The sequence below is a fragment of the Coptis chinensis genome, chromosome 2 (genome assembly GCF_015680905.1).
Source record: "Coptis chinensis isolate HL-2020 chromosome 2, ASM1568090v1, whole genome shotgun sequence".
NCBI classification, from domain to species: Eukaryota; Viridiplantae; Streptophyta; class Magnoliopsida; order Ranunculales; family Ranunculaceae; genus Coptis; species Coptis chinensis.
Window position 1 is genome coordinate 110,898,827 of NC_141457.1, and position 24,606 is coordinate 110,923,432.

The 24,606-nt window shown below is 37.4% G+C and overlaps 1 protein-coding gene, 1 long non-coding RNA gene and 3 pseudogenes across 4 annotated transcripts in view; 1 reads left to right on the forward strand and 4 right to left on the reverse strand.

Moving 5' to 3' along the window:
* Window positions 1–618: 618 nt before the first annotated feature.
* Window positions 619–1,299, reverse strand: LOC147520594 (IN2-2 protein pseudogene; annotated as a pseudogene).
* Window positions 1,300–7,062: 5,763 nt separating this feature from the next.
* Window positions 7,063–24,606, forward strand: part of LOC147520595 (uncharacterized) — a 52,749-nt gene continuing 35,205 nt past the window's right edge. The window contains exon 1 of the mRNA XM_086592140.1: window positions 7,063–7,278. The gene's annotated coding sequence lies outside the window, so the exon portion shown is untranslated. The remainder of the gene's footprint in view (window positions 7,279–24,606) is intronic.
* LOC147520596 (putative aldo-keto reductase 2 pseudogene) lies at window positions 8,180–9,401 on the reverse strand (annotated as a pseudogene).
* Window positions 14,376–15,615, reverse strand: LOC147520597 (putative aldo-keto reductase 2 pseudogene; annotated as a pseudogene).
* On the reverse strand, window positions 17,047–18,894 carry LOC147520598 (uncharacterized). 3 transcript variants are annotated; one of them, XR_015212733.1, is made up of 3 exons: window positions 18,747–18,894; window positions 17,595–17,734; window positions 17,047–17,335 (listed from the first exon to the last, which is right to left on the reverse strand). It is a non-coding gene; the product is annotated as an uncharacterized LOC147520598 (long non-coding RNA). The 3 variants fall into 3 exon arrangements; XR_015212732.1 differs by having other exon boundaries at window positions 17,888–18,894; XR_015212731.1 differs by having other exon boundaries at window positions 17,595–18,894.

Consider the following 24,606-nt stretch of genomic DNA (forward strand, 5'->3'; position numbering starts at 1 on the left):
AGCGACAAAATGTTCGTAGCGACTCTACAGTGTCGGGCTCTCTCTCGGTCAAAATTGATGTGTGAATCGAGCCGAGGCGGAAATAATATACCAGAGATGCGGTATTATTAAAACTCCTTATGCTAGTGAAATGCGACCTAGAGATGTGGGCATGCACTAGGGATCAATACTCGACGTCGTCTCCGAAATGAGACGAATTAGAGATGTAGTGATGTGGTAATAAAAACTGTTGAAAAAGGATTCTTGCATGAGCATGATTAACTCTCTCCCTGTTTCTCTACTTTTGTTTACCTACATATAATCGCCGTAGTAATTTATATTATTTGCATTACCGTTATTTTAATTAAAACCCAACTAAAAGAAACCTAAAAATCCTACTCACTTAAAGTTGTAATTCCAGTTGTGAACCTATCCGAGCCCTAAGGTTTGGACGATCCCTTACTCAACCTATCCTACCAATCCCACGTGAGTAAGGTAACTTGACTACAACGATCGACGACTATCTACGGACGTTGGACTTTGGACTTTGGACTTGGTGTGGACCTCGGACTTTAGACTGTGGACTTCGGACTTTACTAAGAATAAAAATCCAAATAAACGTATGTAAAGAGCGTTCTATCAATAAGCAACAATTCCAATACCAAGTTCTCTACAAGCGGGAACAATTTCTTCCTCGGCGTCTCTTGTCCACAAAGACCATTCTAAGCTATGCGGCATTAATTGGATGCAACGCGATGTGCTCTTTCTAATTGTTGAAGCGGATGCTTCGGACAAACCAATATATTTAATTCTCCTTCTTCAACTAATTTCTTCAGTTCTCTATCGTTACTTCAATAGGAACTCCGGTATCGACACGATGTTGGTAATAAAGATCGATGCAATCAACTTGTAGCCTCTTCAAACTAGCTTCACACAGGCTGCTCTAACATAGCGGGATCTCCACGTATGCTTATTTTCCCATCGGCGGAATGGAGACCAAACTTTGTAGCTAACTCCACTTTGTTGCGAATGTCTTTGAGAGCTTTGCCTAGAAGGATTTCATTTGTGAATGGACCGCATTACGCGTCGGATGTGTCGAGGAAAGTAATGCCTGTATCGATGGCATGGTGAATTAAATCTATCATGTCGGATTCGGGCTTTGCGGGACCGTAAAATGCCGACATCCCCATACATCCTAGACCTTGTCTAGAAACCTCAAGGCCTTGAGAACCCAATTTTATCTTCTCTATCTTTGCCATCTTTATCTTATGATTTTGTTTTGGATTGATTTGAAATTATCTTGAGTGGGTGAGTGGAATATATAGTCGACTACTTCGACTATAGATAGATTTGGAATAAACAATGTGACGTTTGGAGCGATGTTAATGTCACGGTGGTCCAATGTCCACCACAAAGACGACAAGATTACTTGACCACGGGGCACATAGGATAATATTGAGTTTTAATTTTGATTTTAGCTAAGCGTCGGCATATAATTATGACTCAAGTAGCTTTAATTATTATTATTTTTTAAAACTTAAACTGGGGTTAAAACAGACCCTTGTTGAAGTTATCCCTCACATGAAGATGAGGATGAAAGAGAGAAAGGAGTACTATTCGTGTGAAGAAGTGCCTTGTAGCTCAAATTGGCCTTATTGAGGTCTTGGCTATGCCCCTTGTCGAAAAAAGAAGATAGTCTTTTTTTCAGCCTCTCGCGAAACAATGTTCTTTGGACTTTTTTTGAGGGCTCGAATTGACCTTGCCGAGAGCGCGCCCGCGCCCATGCCTAAACTTGCAGTTTCTATTTCTACAGTAACCGTGAAATTACAAAGTTGAGTATAAAAACACAACAAGTCACGAAAAATAAACCCAATTTTGAGAGAGATCAAAATTGAGAGATAACCTTTGCAGAGAGAAAAGCCTGTAAAGAGAGATGAGTAATCTAGTAAGGTGGAGAGACTTGAGAGGAGTGATTGCAATCTTCCTTCCCAAGTTATAAAAAGATTTGTTCTTGTAGAAGTAGGCACCATTGGCCGAACCACGTTACATCTTTGTGTTGTAGTATGTTTTATCTTCTTTGCATTATTATTACTTGTTAGTGATAGTTGTTGATTACTTGGAAGGTTGGGCTTGTTGTTGGTTGTAGTCGAAATTTAGAATTTGTCTGGAGTAGTTGTTTGTTCCATATTGCAAGTTATCTTAGTAGTGGGGATCGATTGGAATTGTTATTCCCCAACAACCCCACCTGTTATTATTGCAAAAGTTAAACCTTACAAGCCTCCTAAGAGTTAGATCATTAAAAGGAGGAACACGAAAACATTATACCAAGGGCTTCAAGCCTAATATGTATAAGATAACATACTAGTCATTCTACAATCGAACCTAAGAAAGTAGTCCTACTTCCTAGTCATGATTTCTTTAACAATCTTAGGATGATCTTTCCTAAGATGAGTCTGCGCTTTCTCATAGTTGCAAAAGAAACCTTTGTATGCACAACACACATAAGTGAGTCCCAAAGTATCATCCAAATTTTTTTTGGTGTAGTCCTCAAGATTTATCATCTTTTTGTTTTTCGTTAGCGACTTTACTTTATTCATCATTACAAGCGTAGGCTCTATTTCTCTTGAAGAACGCTCTTGGATCCATTTGCTTCTTTTTGACTTTACAGTAGTCCATTGATTTTAATCCTTAGAAGGCGCTACATAAAGTGTTGGGGCTACTGCATCTGTAAAGAACTCAGTCTCATTCTCTGAGAGATCATCATCTTCATCCTCATTTCCAGCAACTAGCCCTTCATACATGTTTTGTTCTCTACTACTTGGCAGTTGGTTAATCGGAATAACTCTAGGTTGACTTTGGATTGGTGTGACCATATTACTATTTTCTCTCTGGTTACTTGAAGTTCCTCTCTGTGAAAAGGTGTTCACATAAAGAGTATCCATAGTTTCACCAATCATATTTACTATTGGAGTTGTTATCTCAGCAGGCACATAAAGTGCTAGCTGAAGTCAAATGGAAGGATCAATTCCCGTCTCATGTACACCAGTATTGAGCTCTTCAACCTCTGTTCCATTCCCCTGAGCATCACTACTCTGACCATTTGGTTCATGTTGGGGCGGTTGTACCCGGTGGAATTTTGCTCCACGATCTCTTCGCCTCTATCATTTCTTATGCAACTTGTTCTTGCACCCGGAGAGGGCACTAGGGCGACTCTAACTCTCCATATTCTTCTATTCACATCTTCTCCACTTCCATTGCCAAAGATACGTTACAATATTCCCTCACAACATTCTCATAGCTTGCATTTGCATTAGGAGTCATTCTTTCATTCGCCTTCCCTCCGTGAGGCTGTTTACATTGTTAGCATCAATCCGGTGGATTTATGCGATTATTGAGTCTACTCATTCTTCCCATGTTTAGTGGTATTCAGCCTTCGGCCTTGACTTTGCATCGGATCACCCAAACATTTTTAGTTTCATACCCAAACTTTTGACACTTCTCACATCTGTTTGGGATCGAGGGTACTCAAGCGAGATAATCCATTCATCTCCTGGTGCTAGTTCAACTGTAAATAAATCTGGAAGCTTGGCAGAAACATTTACCTCGATACATAGTCGAGCATAATCGATTCGCTTCTTTTACTTTGTAGCTTCATCTTGACTGAAAGGAATGCCCACCTTGCTAGCTACGAACCCTAAATCATCATCAGTCCACAACTCCTTAGGGACGTTGTGACATTTAACCCACATAGGGATTGTTGTTACCATTGCTCCCTGTTTTTCAACACCTCGAGTCCATGGATTTATGATAAAACAACGACCACTAAAGATTGGACCTTCCTTTAAAACTGCTTGTCGAGCTTCATTGCTTGAGAGTTTGAAGTAAAACAAATCTTTATCCGCAATAATCTCAAATGTCCCTTTATCTTTCCATCGCTGTTGAATGACGTTTTTCACATTTGGGAATGAGAGGCGCTGCTCTATAAAGAATCCCACTATGTAGTCACTCCATTCATTACATCCTTGCATAATCAGATCCATCGGTACCTGAGTAACACCATTCACTTCTTGTAAAGTGAAGTGCTTTAATGTTTTTTTAAGAGCAGACACCCTATTTTGAAGGAATAAGCTACTCCATGATGATCACGAAGGCATTTGAAACAAGCTGGTATAATTCGGTTGAGGAAGGTGCTGCCACTAAGGAGATAAGTGGCTCAGACGGTGTAGCATCTGCTGAGGGGGAAGGGTCAGCACAAGGAGGCTGAGGAAGTGGAGTTGGATGGGAAGGAAGAGGAGGAAAAGAAGATATACTGCTATCCATCGATAGATCGGTTAAGAAGGATATAGGATCTCGGTTTAGAGTTGGTGACTAGAAAAAAAAAGGCTTAGTCAACCGAAGTCAAGGGAAGAAAAATAACTAAAAAAATAAGCTTTTAATAGGGACGCTATGTTCAATAAAATCTAGTGATAGAAGTCCAGACCTTCTCTCTCTAGAAGCCATTTGAGAGGAATGTTATTTAATTTTGGTTTTAGTTAAGGTCGGCATATAATTATGGCTTAAGGATAGTTTTGTTCAATGACATTTTGCCCTCCACTTTGATGATTTTGGACAAAAACATGTCTTTACTTTGTTTGACCACTTTTCTCTTTTCTTTCTTTCTTTATCTCCCTCCACCAATTTTTGGGAATCAGATTTAATTATAGAGAATGGGCGATTCAGATTTTAGCAACGAATTTACATGCAAAGAGGTGTATGCATGTTTTAATACACATACATAATATTATTTGCATGTGTATGATACACATGTATAATGATGTGTGCATGCGTGATATACACATGCATAGTAGTGTTTGCATGTGTGTTATACACATGCATAATAATGTTTGCATGTCTGTTATACAAATGCATAATGGTGTGTGCATGTTGGTACATACACATGCATAGTGGTGTTTTCTTGTGTATCGGACTACTACTCTCAAGTCCCAACTTAAAAATATCATTGACGATAACAATATTGAAATCGAGACAAATCACACGATTAATTAACATAAGATTTGGACTTTTGAATAGGAAATTCAATTGTTGTTCAATTATTTGTCGAACTAGTGTCGAAATCGACCCAATTATTCTTCAATCAACAATAACTTAGAATTGAAAAATAGATTGCAAAGTGAGAAGAGTGTTTGTCATGAGAGAATAAGATATTTTCTCACATCTTAAATCACTAACCACAACACACAAACCAACTAGCTCAAACATGGAAAACACTAGATCTCAAAAATATTTACAAATTTATAGTTGAAGTGTTTTTTTTTAGATGGAGAAGAAGGTAGATGTTTGTCATGAGAGAATAAAGTGTTTGTCATGAGAGAATAAGGAATTGATTGATAGAAGTGGAATTAGGGGTGTAAAAGAGGCCCTCAAGCCCTCGACCCGGCCTTCACGTTTTGAGGGGAGGGTAAGGGCCTAGATGTGAAAGCATGAGGGCGACCCTCATCCCGACCTTCAAAGGCCTTCACAAGGCCCGCATTAAGGCCCTCACAACTTTTTTATGTAATTTTATTTATATTTTGTTAAAATGTATGTAATTGTATAAATAACAAAATGGAAGTATGTTTTACATAAGTTCAAAATAACAAAATCTAGTTACATGAAAAATCTAGTTTAAAATAACAAATTGTTCTATTGTCGGGATATGAACCCCGGTCACTTCTCCATGTATAAGCAAGAATAAAATATAAATCAGAGTGATATGATGTGATATGATCCTTGATTGGTATATGGTAATGAAGTTTTTAATCAACTTCAACTAATGAAACACAAGTTATTCTACAACCTACAACACCACATCATATTTTTGGTATCATATACATTTATTATTGATTCATGCAATACATTGGCACATAAAACCTAAAAACGAAACATTTTAATTTTATTATCTTACAAATTTTAGCCAAATTATTAACCAAAGTCAATATTGAGAAAACATAGTATTTAAACGCGATAATTAATTTATCGCATATCAATTAGCAAGATTATCTTTGTAAATAAAGAGTTTAAAGAGTAATAAAATCGGCCCTCAAACCAGGCTTTCTGGTCCGACCCTCAATTCTCTAAAGAGAGGGCTGAGGTGAGGGTTAGGGCTTCACAATTTTAGCATTGTCCCTCATAGGCCCGCCCCTCACTACATGAGAGGGTCGGGCCGACCCCTCTCAAGTCATATGAGCTTCATGGTTTGAGTCATAAACTTAATATGAGAACTGCTTGATTGTTCTTTCGTTGTTTTTATTTGATCATTCATAATTATGCTATTGTCCTCTTTCTTGGATTAGTATTTGTGCACATACAATCGTCTCCATGTCGTAATAGAATATCACAAAATTGCGTTAGGCGAAAACAGTTAATTGCATTTGAGCTTCAACACCAACTATCATTCCAAACATGGCACAAGGACTCCGAGACCGAGTGTTTGGAGAAAACACTCTTAGGTCTCCTTGCAAATCTGTTTATTAGTGTTTGCTTATGTCACATCTGTGCATCTCAACAAACATATAAACATGCAATTTGCACATAATCCCCTCTCCCATGGTTAGTTGGTTTTGCGGTGAAACACAACTTCAATTGTGCTATGATAGATGCTTTGAATTCAATCCTGTGCACTTTACAACATCTACTACCACTCCTATAAGATTTGTTGTTGTCCAACTATAAATGGAAAACCCTGATATCTAGAGCTAGTGAAGTAAGTGTTTCCCAGAATCCTAGTTCATTTCACTAGTTAGAAAATGATGTATATTACATAACCAACTCCGTTCCAAATGTTCGAACGAGTTTGTATTTAGGAGGATAGGATTTGCATGTCATTCAGAAAGGACTTTTCGGCACGACTTGTTGCAGCTTGTCTTAATTATTTGTAAGACTCGTTATTAATAAAATTTCCACTTGATTGAAATAATAATAATAAACTCCCTTCCAAATGCCTCCCACGGTCCCATGGTCAACCACATCCATGCTAACGGCCTTGGAGCCCCCATTGCAACAACTAAATTTGCCCACAATCGATTGCTCCTGTCCATGGATGTTGATATTATTTTATTAGGATCCATAGTGAGTTCTATCTTTGATGGGAACCTATGTAGGAAATGCGGCGCAGACAAGCGGGGTTTGGAGCACACTTGCATCCCAATGGCAAACTAAAGCTAGATGCTTCAGTTATCTAGTTTTCATTTGGAAACTTATCCATGTTAGCTATGCAGATGGAGAACATTGTGACAAAACGGAAGCGAATTAAAAGTTAAGGTATGAGAAAAAACTCTGCAAATTTTTATTATTAACCATTGATTCCCCTGTTTACAGACTATGATCTCCTTTTACAGAGTAATTGAAATAGGAATGCTACTAAAAGTATACTAATGCCTAATCTTTGACTCATAATCTATTTAGGAATAGCTAAATCATAAAGACTAATTATATCCTAATTCTAGAACAACAAAAAAAAAATAGAAACCTAATACTACCTTATTGTCCTGCATCACATTGCAATGAAGTTACAGAATATGAAGTTACAGACGGCTCGGGTAAATTACAATTTGGGTATAGAACCAAATGGATGGGAGGGATAGCAGTGCGATGGTGCTTTCAAGCAAACATGTTGTAACACCTAGCCATAGCGTGCTTCTTAATTCAGTGCGAGTGGATTCAAGTGTTAGAGGCAATTGCCACCAGCATGCCGTTGATTTCATTTCCACTATTGACGGATCAACCAACCAATGTGAAGCTTGTAGTGGACGTATTTGAGGTTGGTGTAAACTGTAAAAGCTTAATTCAGAGGGTGAAGATGGGGTGGTCAGCAAAGAAGACATTCACAAACGCATATCAGAGAAAACAAATGGACTACAGTCCATTGAATTCAAGAGGGAGCAGTTAAAATGAAAACAATCAGGGAAGTCCTTGTCAGAGGAATTTTCAAATGTTTATCGATGATATTAGAAGCTGCTCATCTTCTTTCTAAACATGATATTTCATCATCAGTCTGTCCTATTTGTTCACTACAGTGTACAGAGTAAATTCTGGTAGATTTAATTCATATATTTTCGGTCTAATCAATGTGCAAAAGAGGTGAAATGCACAATCTATACGTGGGATCTCAACAAAATTAAAGAAACACCATGTATACAAAATTTAACACCTAGGCAGATAATTGGCTACGAAATTAAATTAAAATTCCAAGAGTTTGTTCGCATAAACATACTGCTTATTGAAACAAAAAGAACGCACACTAACATTCACACTGAACATAAAGAAAAGTAGGCACACATAACCAAAACTTGTAAAGCCAGTTCTCAATATCAATTATCTTCATTCACTCTTCCATGAAGACAATTCCGGAGTATCTGATTCCTTCCAAGTCCCATAACCCGCTCCATATCTTTCACCCTTAACAGCTTCTTCCGAAGCTAAACCTTCAAGCTCAGCCATCTCTTCAGGTGAAAGCTTCACAGATAGAGCACCAATATTTTGATTGAGATTTTCAATTTTAGTAGTGCCTGGAATTGGACACACATCATTCCCCTGGTGATGAACCCATGCCAAAGCAAGCTGCGATGGAGTGCATCCCTTTTTAAGAGCTATCTCATTTTACGAGATCGAATATAAGTTCGTTATGCTCCAGATTCTCAGGTTGAAACCTCGGTAGCAGGTGCTTTCGGATATCACCCTCAGACAAGTTCTCAACCAGCTTTGCACCTGAGGAAAGAAACCCCCTTCCTAAAGGACTATAAGCAACAATTCCAATACCAAGTTCTCTACAAACAGGAACAATTTCTTCCTCGATGTCTCTTGCCCACAAAGACCATTCTAACTGTACAGCAGTAATTGGATGCACCGCGTGTGCTCTTCTAATTGTTGAAGCAGAAGCTTCAGACAAACCAATATATTTAATTCTTCCTTCTTCAACTAATTTCTTCAGTTCTCCTATCGTTACTTCAACAGGAACTCCTGTATCGATGCGATGTTGGTAATAAAGATCGATGCAATCAACTTGTAGCCTCTTCAAACTAGCTTCACAGGCTGCTCTAACATAAGCAGGATCTCCACGTGTGCTTATTTTACCATCGGTGAAACTGGCACCAAACTTTGTAGCTAACTCCACTTTGTTGCGAATGTCTTTGAGAGCTTTGCCTAGAAGGATTTCATTTGTGAATGGACCGTACACGTCGGATGTGTCGAGGAAAGTAATGCCTGTATCGATGGCATGGTGAATTAAATCTATCATGTCGGATTCGGGCTTTGGAGGACCGTAAAATGCCGACATCCCCATACATCCTAGACCTTGTCTAGAAACCTCAAGGCCTTGAGAACCCAATTTCATCTTCTCTATCTTTGCCATCTTTTTTATGATTTTGTTTTGGATTGATCTGAAAATTATCTTCAGTGGGTGAGTGGAATATATAGTCCACCATATCAATAGATTTGGAATAAGCAATGTGACGTTTGGAATGACGTTAATGCTGATTACAATAAAGAGAACGGCCCATTGGACAATATTGAGTTTTAAATTTGATTTTACGTAGCTTCTGCGAAGAAGTTTTAATTTTGGTTAAGCAATGTGACGTTTGGAATGACGTTAATGCTGATTACAATAAAGAGAACGGCCCATTGGACAATATTGAGTTTTAAATTTGATTTTACGTAGCTTCCGCGAAGAAGTTTTAATTTTGGTTTTAGTTGGGTCGCAGTGGGGCGTGAGCTGAGGGTGGAAAAGAGAGAGGAAGAGATGGGTTTGTGGGTGGGGAGATAGAGAGAGAGAGTTAGGGTTATGGTTTACTTGAGAGGGAGAGAGAGAGGTAAGGACAGACTGACAGAAACCAACTAACCTGTTTTTTGTCCGCATACCTCCATTTCTGCCAAGATCGTTCGCTCCGCTCACTCGATTATAGCTCAAGAAGAATAGTTTTTGTTCAATAACATATTTGCCCTCCACTTTGATGATTTTGGACAAAAATATGTCTCCACATTGTTTGATCATTTTTTTTTCCTTTCTTTATTTATCTCCCTCCACCAATTTTTAGGAATCAGATTTAATTACAGAAAATGGACGATTTAGATTTTAGCAACGAATTTATATACAAAGAGATAGGGGTGGGCAATGGGCCGGGTCGGGCTAGCCCGGCCCTAAACATTTAAAGCCCTTCAAATATTAAAATTTTGGTTCGGAGACCTAAAAAGTCACATAAATTAAGATTAATTTGGGTCACAAGTCTAAATCTCGAGCCACGACCTACCCTAAGCCTCTTTTAAAGGCTTTAGAGGGGATTTAGGTCAGCCTATATAATTTTTCTTTTACTACATCAGGTTTTAAAACTCATTTATATTACAAAATGTCTGATGATCTACAAACTCAAAGTCACCAATCTAGTAATAATCTGGATAAGTCCAACAATTTAAAATGCATATCCATAATCTAATGAACTGAAGTACATCCAGAGTTCGGAATTTGTTCATCCTTTTACTTAAACCTCACTAAAATTACATTTAACATTGAAATACATTGACAAATAATTATATTATCATTTTAAATGAAGAAGTAATAGATATAAAGAAGAAACAGAATAGCTTTGGTTAAGGGCTAGGGAAGTTGTTAAACTGTTTCCAATATTATAAATTGTTTCCATAATAGATTCAAACAAATATAATATTACCTTTCTTCTAATTTAAAAGTGATTCAAGCTTTGTATGTGGAAATGAAAATATTGGCTTTTGAACAAGTGATGGAGAAAGGTTTGAAATTACAAATGCCATTTTTCTGACAAAGGTTGTTTTTTGGTTTTTATGTTACAAATGTCTGCTCTGTATTTCGCTTTAATGGTATGGAAGCAAACCTTTAGTTCTAGACTTGGCTTGGATGTGAATAAAAATATAATTTCTAAGAAGTAAGTGGGAAAAGAAATTAAGAATAATAAGTTCTGAACTTTGACTTGATGATCAAAGGAATAAAGTCTTATTTTTTATTAAATTTAGTGTGCTCATCGTTGTTCTTCATGGTACGCTAAGTTGACAAGTTTTTTGTTATATAAGACAAGTTATTGGAAGTACCCTTGGGTGTAAGTGATAAATTTACAAAGGATAATGTTATTTTAATTGAAAATATTTAACAAATAGTAGGACAATTATGGTATGTGTATTTATAGTGAAAGTGTGAAAGCAGGGGCGGTTAGGGCTTGGTTAGGCCTAGGCTAATGAAATTTGAATTAGGGTCGGACCTATGTTTTAGAACCTTAGCCCTAGACCTGCCCTAGAAGGCATTAGGGCCGGGCCGGCCTTGCCCTAAACTCTGTGAGGGCTTTAGTTATGAGGGCTTTATAGGGCTTAGGGTCAGGTCGGTCAAGGCCGGGTTAGAGTCATTAGGGCCAAATTCCCACCCCTAAACCCGACACTCTAGCCCGACCCTTAAACTCGGCCCTCTAGCCTGGCCCTCAATTCTCGGTCTAAAGAGAGGGTTGAGGTGAGGGTTAGGGCTTCACAATTTTAGTATTGGTTACCATGGGGCCCCTCACTATATGAGAGAGGGTGGGGTAGTCCCTCAAGTCATACGAGCTTCATGGTTTGAGTCGTAGACTTAATTTGAGAACTGCTTAATTGTTCTTTTGTTGTTGTTGTTGTTGTTTTTATTTGATCATTCATAATTATGCTATTGTCCTCTTTCTTGGATTAGTATTTGTGCACATACAATCGTCTCCATGTCGTAACAGAATATCACAAAATTACGTTAGGCGAAAACAATTAATTGCATTCCAGCTTCAACACCAACTATCATTCCAAACATGGCACAAGGACTCCAGAGACCAGAGTGTTTGGAGAAAATACATACTCTTCGGTCTCCACTACAAATATGTTTATTAGTGTTTTTGCTTATGTCGCATCTGTGCATCTCAACAAACATATAGACGTGCAATTTGCGCACAATCCCTCTCTCCCATGGTTAGTTGGTTTTGCGGTGAAACACAACTTCAATTGTGCTATGATGCTTTGAATTCAATCCTGTGCACTTTACAACATCTACTACCCCCTCCTATAAGATTTGTTGTTGTCCAACTATAAATGGAAAATCTTGATATCTAGAGAACGTGAAGTAAGTGTTTCCCAATAGCAATGATTGAATGAAAGCGTTCCTCTGGTATTGGATGTCTTCGGTGGCACACAGGAGCAATTATCATTTCAGAGACTTGGATTTAAGCTGGCACTCGGTTATTATGGGATCCGCTCTTGGGGTTACCAACATTTGATAATGTAAGCCTCTCAGTAGGCCTTGTGAGGATCTCACTCACTTGTGTGTACTATGTGATATGCCCAAGTTCATCAATAAAGATTACTTATTAAAAAAATATATATATATATATATATATATATATCCCAGAATCCTAGTTCATTTCACTAGTTAGAAAATGATGTATATTATATAATCAACTTCGTTCCAAATGTTCGAACGAGTTTGTATTTAGGAGGATAGGATTTGTTATTCAGAAAAGAGTTGCGGCACAATTTGTTGTACGTTTGTCTTAATTATTTGTAAAACTCGTTATTAATAAAATTTCCACTTGATTGAAATAATAATAATAATAAACTCCCTTCCAAATGCCTCCCATGGTCCCATGGTCAGCCACCTCCATGCTAACGACCTTGGAGCCCCCATTGCAACAACTAAATTTGCCCACAATCGATTGCTCCTGTCCATGGATGTTGATATTAGATTATTAGGATCCATAGTGAGTTCTATCTTTGATGGGAACCTATGTAGGAAATGGGGCGATGACAAGCGGGGTTTGGAGCACACTTGCATCCAGTGGCGGAGCCAAAATTGTCTCGGGGAGGGGCCTAGTGATTAGTACAGTGCGGAACCTAAACAAGTACTTGTTTTTTTTTTACACTGTGGAACAATATACACTGAGAAGGTATGGTAAACAAAATAGCTATGCATCTGAGAAGGCAAAAGCCTTAGTATTGACAAACAAAGTAGCACTCGGGGTTTAAACAAGTACTACTACTTTTTTTGGGTTTTATAGATGTGCACTCCTATTTTGAAAGCGAAATTAAACTTGCCCCCTCCAAACTCACATACCGTGGTGAAATGTTTTACGTTATCTCGTGGTGAAATGTCCTAACAACCCTTTGTGTAAAAAACATTCTAGTTGTACATTTGTGTAAAAAACATTCATTTTTACCTAAAACCTAACTCCATAACTCCAGACCATTAATGACAAAAGTACATCAAGTTTGTCATTCATAACTCATAGTTCTAACTCAAAGTTCTAATTGGTTTTCAGTCAGTCAAGACTATAAGTACAACTAGAATAACTACACCTGAATTACACTACTTACAAATTTTTTATTTAGACTTGCACCCCCAATATAAACTTATAATTAGATAAACACCCCCAACTTTACTATTTTATTTAGACTTGCCCTCCTAATACAAACACGGAACAAGAAAAACACTCCCATTCTAAGATAACCAAAAGGATAGTTAGGACATTTCATGCGAGATACAGAGAGACGACATTTCCGCGATTGTGTGAGTTTGGGGGGGGGGCAAGTCTAATTTCGTTTCAAAAGAGGGGTGCAGATCTATAAAACCCTTTTTTTCACATGTTCAGGGGGGGCCTACGCCCTACCTGGCCTCTACATAGGTCCGCCACTGCTTGCATCCAATGGCAAACTGAAGCTAGATGCTTCGGTTATCTAAGTTTCATTTGGAAACCTATCCGTGTTAGCTAAGCAGATGGAGAATATTGTGACAAAGTGGAAGCGAATTAAAAGTTAAGGTATGAGAAAAACTATGCAAATTTTTATTATTAACGATTGATTCCCCTGTGTACAGACTATGATCTCCTTTTACAGAGTAATTAAATAGAAATGCTACTAAAAGTATACTAATGCCTAATCTATTACTCATAATCTATTTAGGAATAGCTAAATCATAAAGACTAATTATATCCTAATTCTAGAACTATATGAAAAAAAATAGAAACCTAATACTACCTTATTGTCCTGCATCACATTGCAATGAAGTTACAGACGGCTCTGGTAAATTACAAATTGGGTATAGAACCAAATGGATGGGAGGGGATTGCAGTGCGATGGTGCTCTCAAGCAAACGTGTTGTAACACCCAGCCATAGCGTGCTTCTGAAGTCAGTGCGAGTGGATTCAAGTGTTAGAGGCAATTGCAACCAGCATGCAATTGATTTCATTACCACTATTGACGGATCAAATAACCAATGCGAAGCTTGTAGTGGACGTATTTGGTGTAAAACTGTAAAAGCTTAATTAAGAGGGTGAAGATGGGGAAGTCAGCAAAGAAGACATTCACAAATGCATATCAGAGAAAACAAATACGTCTAGGCAGATAATTGGCTACGAAATTAAATTAAAATTCCAATAGTTTGTTCGCATAAACATACTGCTTATTGAAACAAAAAGAACCCGCACTAACATTCACACTGAACACAAAGAAAAGTAGGCACACATCACCAAAACTTGTAAAGCCAGTTCTCAATATCAATTATCTTCACTCACTCTTCCATGAAGACAATTCCGGAGTATCCGAATCCTTCCAAGTCCTTGAAACCGCTCCATATCTTCCGCCCTTAACAGCTTCTTCCGAAGCTAAACCTTCAAGCTCAGCCATCTCTTCAGGTGAAAGCTTCACAGCTAGAGCACCAATATTTTGATTGAGATTTTCAATTTTAGTAGTGCCTGGAATTGGACACACATCATTCCCCTGGTGATGAACCCATGCCAAAGCAAGCTGCGATGGAGTGCATCCCTTTTTAAGAGCTATCTCATTTACGAGATCGAATATAAGTTCGTTATGCTCCAGATTCTCAGGTTGAAACCTCGGTAGGTGCTTTTCGGAAATCACCCTCAGACAAGTTCTCAACCAGCTTTGCACCTGAGGAAAGAAACCCTCTTCCTAAAGGACTATAAGCAACAATTCCAATACCAAGTTCTCTACAAACAGGAACAATTTCTTCCTCGACGTCTCTTGTCCACAAAGACCATTCTAACTGTACAGCAGTAATTGGATGTACCGCATGTGCTCTTCTAATTGTTGAAGCAGATGCTTCAGACAAACCAATATATTTAATTCTCCCTTCTTCAACTAATTTCTTCAGTTCTCCTATCGTTACTTCAATAGGAACTCCGGTATCGACACGATGTTGGTAATAAAGATCGATGCAATCAACTTGTAGCCTCTTCAAACTAGCTTCACAGGCTGCTCTAACAAAAGCAGGATCTCCACGTACGCTCATTTTACCAATTACGAAATTGGCCAAATCGGTACCAAACTTTGTTGCGAATGTCTTTGAGAGCTTTGCCTAGGAGGATTTCACTTGTGAATGGACCGTACACGTCGGATGTGTCGAGGAAAGTAATGCCTTTATCGATGGCATGGTGAATTAGATCTATCATGTCGGATTCGGGCTTTGCAGGACCGTAAATTGCCGACATCCCCATACATCCTAGACCTTGTCTAGAAACCTCAAGGCCTTGAGAACCCAATTTTATCTTCTCTATCTTTGCCATCTTTATCTTATGATTTTGCTTGGGATTGATCTGAAATTATCTTCAGTGGGTGAGTGGAATATATAGTCAACTGCTCAATGTGACGTTTGGAATGACGTTAATGTCACGGTGGTCCAATGTCCACCACAGCACGACAAGATTACTTGACAGGGGGCACAAAGGATAATATTGAGTTTTAATTTTGATTTTAGCTAGCGTCGGCATATAATTATGACTTAAGTAGCTTTAATTATTATTATTATTTTAAACTTAAACTGGGGTTAAAGCAGACCCTGTTGGAGTTATCCCTTAAAGTAGTACTATTCGTGTGAAGAAGTCTGACCGTGCGCGCTCAAATTGGCCTTGCCCAAGGTGCGCTGCGCCCTTGTCGTGAAAAAGATGATAGTTTTTTTTTTCAGCCTCTCGCGAAACAATGTTACTGGACTTTTGAGGGCGTGCGCGCTTGAATTGGCCTTGCCGAGAGCGCGCCCGCACCCATGCCTAAACTTGCAGTTTTTATTTCTACAGTAACCGTGAAATTACAAAGTTGAGTATAAAAACACAACAAGTCACGAAAAATAAACCCAATTTTGAGAGAGATCAAGATTGAGAGATAACTTTTGCAGAGAGAAAAGCCGTAAGTAAAGAGATGAGTAATCTAGTAAGGTGGAGAGACTTGAGAGGAGTGATTGCAATCTTTCTTCCCAAGTTATAAAAAGATTAGTTCTTGTAGAAGTAGGCACCATTGGCCGAACCACGTTACATCTTTGTGTTGTAGTATGTTTTATCTTCTTTGTATTATTATTACTTGTTAGTGATAGTTGTTGATTGCTTGGAAGGTTGGGCTTGTTGTTGGTTGTAGTCGAAATTTAGATTTTGTCTGGAGTAGTTGTTTTTTCCATATTGCAAGTTATCTTAGTAGTGGGGATCAATTGGAATTGTTATTCCCCAACAACCCCCACCTGTTATTATTGCAAAAAGTTAAACCTTACAAGCCTCCCTAAGAGTTAGATCATTAAAAGGAGGAACACGAAAACATTATACCAACAGGCTTCAAGCCTAATATGCACTACTACATAAAAGCTCATTAACCACTGTTTTGAAACCGTGGTAATAGCCACCGTGACAAATATTTTTAATAAAACCGTGGTATTAAGTATATCTTATTTACCACGGTTTTGGACAAAACAGTGGTATTATGGTATCCGAAACCGTGGTAAATAGTCCGTACAATTTGCAATATTCGGGGAAATATTGAACAATTACCACGGTTTAGTTAAAACTGTGGTTTATATGAGTATATTTTTTTTAAAAAAAAATAAATAAAAGCCCTGAATATTTGATTTTGATCATTTTCAACCTGTAAAATTATTGATAACCCGCACCTGCCCATTTTAACCATGTCCACACTAAATTAAAAAAAGACATTACCCAATATAAACAATGCATAGCGCAACAAACAAAATAAACAAATTTAGACATCCAACACAACAATGAATTACTAAAATAATTTGATAACTTTTTCGATTCAATAGAGAAATAACCATCCAAATCTACTGGTTCTTTCCAAAATATCTAAAAAGTAACATACTTGTTCCATCTATACATCAAAAAGTTTGACAGTGCCAATATACAAACGGTGAGATCTATCCCCAAACCTTGAAGAGGTCCAAACCTAGTTAAGACCCCACAGTCGGCTCGATCGGATTATGCTGGATGAAATTCAAAATTTCAAGTCGAACAAAATCAAATTTATCTTGTGTGTAGCTATCTCTGAGTGTTAATTTTGTCATCTGCACGATCAATGATCAATCAAGAGCTAAGAAAAAACTGCTAAAATATATGATATTATGGAGAAAAAAGTATCTTAAGTTGAGAAAAAAATAATGTCAACCACTTTGAATATATCAACTACTATACATCAAAGATATATACACATTAGGCTCTTCTAAATATATATCAAGTGATATATATATAGTCAATTAGATTAACAAAAACCACATTAAACTACAAAAAATCTTTATGTCAGCAATGTGATATGTGACAACATACCTTAGTCGAAGTACCTACTTATGGAGTTAGCAAACTGGTTAAGACACTTCCTCGTGACACAAGCCTAAGAAACCACAATCCTTGTTGTGTTTCTTGATATCCCTATCCTGTGATTTTGTATCCAATGAGAAAATCAGACTCTAGTCGACCAAAGGAAAACAAAGTTGTGAGAACTTGCAAGCTATCACACTTAACTCATGAAACAATTAAATAAGATGAAGGAAAACAAAAAAGAACCAATTCGTTTACAGAGCACAAGTATAATTAAAAAAATTAGCATTCTTACAACTTACAAGCCGACCAATGTTAATAGATAAAAGACCTAGCAATGCTTATGCAGTGCAAGGACTGATTATATCTTGAGTGTTAACAAAATGTCTTCTTGCACTTTGTTCAGGAGCAAAAGGTGGTCTCTATAGGGTCTTTCAATAAGAGCTCCACAGTGCAAAAACCACAACAGCCCTCATTACGCATCTCCTTGTGATAACGTACAACCGCTCCTTTCCATATTCCAATACAACTTCGACCCATGAACCCCACCACCTCCACCATAACAATAGCCATAAAACTAAAATTAAAACTACATTTTCCACGATAGGTGCAACAACTCATGGACACACACATAGAACAAAATCAAAACAAAGTGAACTTCCTGCACTTACTTTTACAAGCACATTAACCTGCTTCTTTCAAAGTCTATTGATGATTCCTAACAATTTCCCACATAACACATAAAGGAAAATCAAACCTAAGTCAATCAATGTAATGGTGTAGCTCTTTTCCTTTTCCTTTTCCTTATCCTAATATCTAAACTATACACATGGTCTGTATACATGTAGACAACTAAAGCTAGTTTCTAAATTATCATGTTCATGAAAAAAAAACATCTTATTCACATGCCTAGATACTACTGAAAATCAATAACATACATTAGTCTTCTATAAACCACATGAGTTAAACAAACAAGCTCACCTCCGTGATCAAGGTGTTGTTTCTCCAACCAAATTGACATTATCTTATTTTTACAAGTGGTAACCTTTGAAATAAGGCTTTAATGCTAAGACATAGCATGGCCAGAAAAAATGGATCTAAGATGAATGCATCAAAAGGAAAACCAAATAGATTGTACGCATAGCATAAATTGAAGCTAACCATGCATCCAAACTGCCGAGCAAAAGAGTATAAACAATGGACATTGTGGAAACACTGCTTAACCATGTCTCCACACTTCTGCACAGGAAGGAAAACACCAAAGACACACCCTTAAGCATAAGCGTTATATCAATCCAGAAATATTAGTAATACATGTCAGTGCATGTAAGTTAGTCAAGGCTAAAGACAAACTAGAAACTAAAGGGGTAACCACTTCCTGAATAATTCTCTGCTTCTCCAATAATAGTCTTATACTCTTTTAACTATTCTTAATTACACTCAAACTACTCAGCTACAGACAAAAATCCATGAACAAAAGGTGCTATAAAGATCGATGCATATATTAATCAAACCAGCAAACCATGCTTTCTCAAAAAAAAGACTAACTAAATTATGCTGACCAACAAATCAAAGTAGACGCTAATTCAAATAACCTAAACAGTTGCAATAAAAACCCCCAAACCAGTTTCCTATGCAGGCTTAGTTAGTTCAAAGTTAACTTAATTATATTACATAGTATAGACCATCTTGCTTCTATATTTCTACTGCTACGACAAAGAGGGACAGAAAAACAATGGCTATGAAAACCAATAAACTATACACCATTACTGTGACCTTTAGTCAAACACTTTATAGATGGACTGAAAACCCAAAACAGAAAGATAGCACCACCCAAACAACACAATATTTCCAGTTACGCAAATTAAGAAATTAAGAAGAAGACAACTTATAGAGGATGTAATCTAAGTTTCAGATTGGTAGAACTACAATAAATTTTTCCAAACCAGCAAGGAAAGAACAGAAATAGAACAACTCTTTCAAATTTAATTGCCAAGAAGACACGTGAGGATTTCTCAAAGGATCAGTAAAAAGAAACACATCAAAATCGAACTAAAAGCGATAAACTCATACCGGATGAATTGAAAAAAAGCTTAATCAAATCTAACCGAGCATGACAATTTTTGGAAGGACCAGCCTTGCAATCGTATCCAGCGAGAGATAGATTTTCCTATATGATGAACGATCGGGAAAATTCTAGGAGAGAGATAGAGCGAGAAACCCGGTGCGATTGAAAAGAGGGGTTTTAAGCTATGTTTTTGCCCTATTTTCAGTTTAATTTTTGGTTTTTCAATCGAGTGGTTTTGGAGTTTTGGAGACCCCCTTTATCCACGGTAGGCGTAATTTTTAGAAAAACATAAACCACCTTTTTCCAAGAAACAGTGGGGAATTCGAATATCTAAAAACAAATTGGCGATATTTGGTAGTACCGTGGTATATGGGATATTATTTACCACTATATCACGTAAATAGTGGCTTTTGCTTGTACCTAGATTAGAAATGCGAAATGTACCGTGGTAAATGACTATTACCCACTGTTATTATAAACACAGTGGTATATACTATTTCACCTACCGTGGCTAATGCCCTTTTTTGTAGTAGTGATGTATAAGATAACATACTAGTCATTCTACAATCGAACCTAAGAAAGTAGTCCTACTTCCTAGTCATGATTTCTTTAACAATCTTAGGATGATTTTTCCTAAAATGAGTCTGCGCTTTCTCATAGTTGCAAAAGAAACCTTCGTAGGCACAACACACATAAGTGAGTCCCAAAGTATCATCCAATTTTTTTTTGGTGTAGTCCTCAAGATTTATCATCTTTTTGTTTTTCGTTAGCGACTTTACTTTCTTCATCATTACAAGCGTAGGCTCTATTTCTCTTGAAGAACGCTCTTAGATCCATTTGCTTCTTTTTGACTTTATAGTAGTCCATTGATTTTAATCCTTAGAAGGCGCTACATAAAGTGTTGGGGCTACTGCATCTGTAAAGAACTCAGTCTCATTCTCTGAGAGATCATTATCTTCATCCTCATTTCCAGCAACTAGCCCTTCATACATGTTTCGTTCTCTACTACTTGGCAGTTGGTTAATCGGAATAACTCTAGGTTGACTTTGGATTGGTGTGACCATATTACTATTTTCTCTCTGGTCGTTACTTGAAGTTCCTCTCTGTGAAAAGGTGTTCACATAAAGAGTATCCATAGTTTCACCAATCATATTTACTATAGGAGTTGTTATCTCAGCAGGCACATAAAGTGCTAGCTGAAGTCCAATGGAAGGATCAGTTCCAGTCTCATGTACACCAGTATTGAGCTCTTCAACCTCTGTTCCATTCCCCTGAGCATCACTACTCTGACCATTTGATTCAGGTTGGGCAGTTGTACCAATGGGCTGCTCCCTGATCTCTTCGCCTCTATCATTTCTTATGCAACTTGTTCTTGCACCTTCAGAGAGGGCACTAGGACGACTCCTAACTCTCCATATTCTTCTATTCACATCTTCTCCACTTCCATTGCCAGCATACGTTACAATATTCCTCACAACATTCTCATAGCTTGCATTGGCATTAGGAGTCATTCTTTCATTACGCCTTCCCTCCGTGATTTATTTTACATTGTTAGCATCCAATCCGATGGATTGTACAATTATTGAGTCTACTCATTCTTCCACTTCGTTAGTGGTATTCAAACGCCCGGCCTTGACTTTGCATCGAGATCACCCAAACATTTTTTAGTTTCATGCCCAAACTTTTGACACTTCTCACATCTGTTTGGGATCCAAGGGTACTCAAGCGAGATAATCCATTCATCTCCCGGTGCTAGTTCAACTGTAAATAAACCGGAAGCTTGTCGAAACATTTACCTCGATACATAGTCGAGCATAATCGATTTCTTTTTACTTTGTAGCTTCATCTTGACTGAAAGGAATGCCCACCTTGCTAGCTACGAACCCCAAATCATCATCAGTCCACAACTCCTTAAGGACGTTGTGACATTTAACCCACATAGGGATTGTTGTTACCATTGCTCCCTATTTTTCAACACCTCGAGTCCATGGATTTATGATAAAACAACGACCACTAAAGATTGGGCCTTCTTTAAAACTGCTTGACGAGCATCATTGCTTGAGAATTTGAAGTAAAACAAATCTTTATCCGCAATAATCTCAAATGTCCCTTTATCTTTCCATTGTTGAAGGGCGTTTTCACATATGGGAATGAGAGTATTTGCTTCTATAAAGAATCCCACCACGTAGTCACTCCATTCATTACATCCTTGCATAATCGGATCCATCGGTACCTGAGTAACACCATTCACTTCTTGTAAAGTGAAGTGCTTTAGTGTTTTTTTAAGAGCAGACACTCTATTTTGAAGGAATAAGCTACTCCATGATGATGCAGAAAGCACTGAAGCAACTGGTATAATTCCAGCTGAGGAAGGTGTTGCCACTGAGGAGATAAGTGGCTCAGACGGTGTAGCATCTACTGAGGGGGAAGGGTCAGTACAAGGAGGCTGAGGAAGTGGAGTTGGATGGGAAGGAAGAGGAGGAAAAGAAGGTATACTGCTATCCATCGATAGATCAGTTAAGAAGGATATAGGATCTCCAGTTTAGAGTTGGTCAGCTAAGAAAAAAAAGGCTTAGTCAACCGAAGTCAAGGGAAGAAAAATAACTAAAAAAATAAGCTTTTAAGAGGGACGCTATGTTCAATAAAATTTAGTGATATAAGTCCAGACCTTCTCTCTCTAGAAGCCATTGAGAGGAATGTTATTTAATTTTGGTTTTAGTTAAGGTCGGCATATAATTATAGCTTAAGGATAGTTTTTGTTCAATGACATTTTTGCCCTCCACTTTGATGATTTTGGACAAAAAACATGTCTTTACTTTGTTTGACCACTTTTCTCTTTTCTTTCTTTCTTTATCTCCCTCCACCAATTTTTGGGAATCAGATTTAATTATAGAGAATGGGCTTATTCATATTTTAGCAAGCTAATTTACATGCAAAGAGGTGTATGCATGTTTTAATACACATACATAATATTATTTGCATGTGTATGATACACATGTATAATGATGTGTGCATGCGTGATATACACATGCATAGTAGTGTTTGCATGCGTGTTATACACATGCATAATAATGTTTGCATGTCTGTTATACAAATGCATAATGGTGTGTGCATGTTGGTACATACACATGTATAGTGGCGTTTTCGTGTGTATCGGACTACTACTCTCAAGTCCCAACTTAAAAATATCATTGACGATAACAATATTGAAATCGAGATAAATCACACGATTAATTAACATAAGATTCGAACTTTTGAATAGGAAATAATTCAATTGTTGTTCAATTATTTGTCGGACTAGTGTCGAAATCGACCCAATTATTCTTCAATCAACAATAACTTAGAATTGAAAAATAGATTGCAAAGTGAGAAGAGTGTTTGTCATGAGAGAATAAGATATTTTCTCACATCTTAAATCACTAATCACAACACACAAACCAACTAGCTCAAACATGGAAACAACTAGATCTCAAAAATATTTACAAATTTATAGTTGAAGTGTTTTTTTTTAGATGGAGAAGAAGGTAGATGTTTGTAATGAGAGAATAAAGTGTTTGTCATGAGAGAATAAGGAATTGATTGATAGAAGTGGAATTAGGGGTGTAAAAGAGGCCCTCAAGCCCTCGACCCGGCCTTCACGTTTTGAGGGGAGGGTAAGGGCCTAGATGTGAAAGCATGAGAGCGACCCTCATCCCGACCTTCAAAGGCCTTCACAAGGCCCGCATTAAGGCCCTCACAACTTTTTTATGTAATTTTATTTATATTTTGTTAAAAAGTATGTAATTGTATAAATAACAAAATGAAAGTATGTTTTACATAAGTTCAAAATAACAAAATCTAGTTACATGAAAAATCTAGTTTAAAATAACAAATTGTTCTATTGTCGGGATATGAACCCCGGTCACTTCTCCATGTATAAGCAAGAATAAAATATAAATCAGAGTGATGTGATATGATCCTTGATTGGTATATGGTAATGAAGTTTTTAATCAACTTCAACTAATCAGACACAAGTTATTCTACAACCTACAACACCACATCATATTTTTGGTATCATATACATTTATTATTGATTCATGCAATACATCGGCACATAAAACCTAAAAACGAAACATTTTAATTTTATTATCTTACAAATTTTAGCCAAATTATTAACCAAAGTCAATATTGAGAAAACATAGTATTTAAACGCGATAATTAATTTATCGCGTATCAATTTAGCAAGATTATACTGTAAATAAAGAGTTTAAAAGAGTAATAAAATCTGGCCCTCAAACCAGGCTTTCTGGTACGACCCTCAATTCTCTAAAGAGAGGGCTGAGGTGAGGGTTAAGGGCTTCACAATTTTAGCATTGTCCCTCATAGGCTCGCCCCTCACTACAAGAGAGGGTCTAGTCGGCCCGGCCCTCAAGTCATACGGGGTTCTTGGTTTGAGTCGTAAACTTAATCTAAGAATTGCTTAATTGTTTTGTCGTTGTTGTTGTTGTTGTTGTTTTTATTTGATCATTCATAATTATGTTATTGTCCTCTTTCTTGGATTAGTATTTGTGCACATACAATCATCTCCATGTCATAACAGAATATCACAAAATATATTGCGTTAGGCGAAAACAGTTAATTGCATTTCAGCTTCAACACCAACTATCATTCCAAACATGGCACAAGGACTCCAGAGACCAAAGTGTTTGGAGAAAACACTCTTAGGCCTCCACTGCAAATCTGTTTATTAGTGTTTGCACTTATGTCACATCTGTGCATCTCAACAAACATATAAACATGCAATTTGCACATAATCCCTCTCTCCCATGGTTAGTTGGTTTTGCGGTGAAACACAACTTCAATTGTGCTATGATAGATGCTTTGAATTCAATCTTGTGCACTTTACAACATCTCCTACCACTCCTATAAGATTTGTTGTTGTCCAACTATAAATGGAAAACCCTGATATCTAGA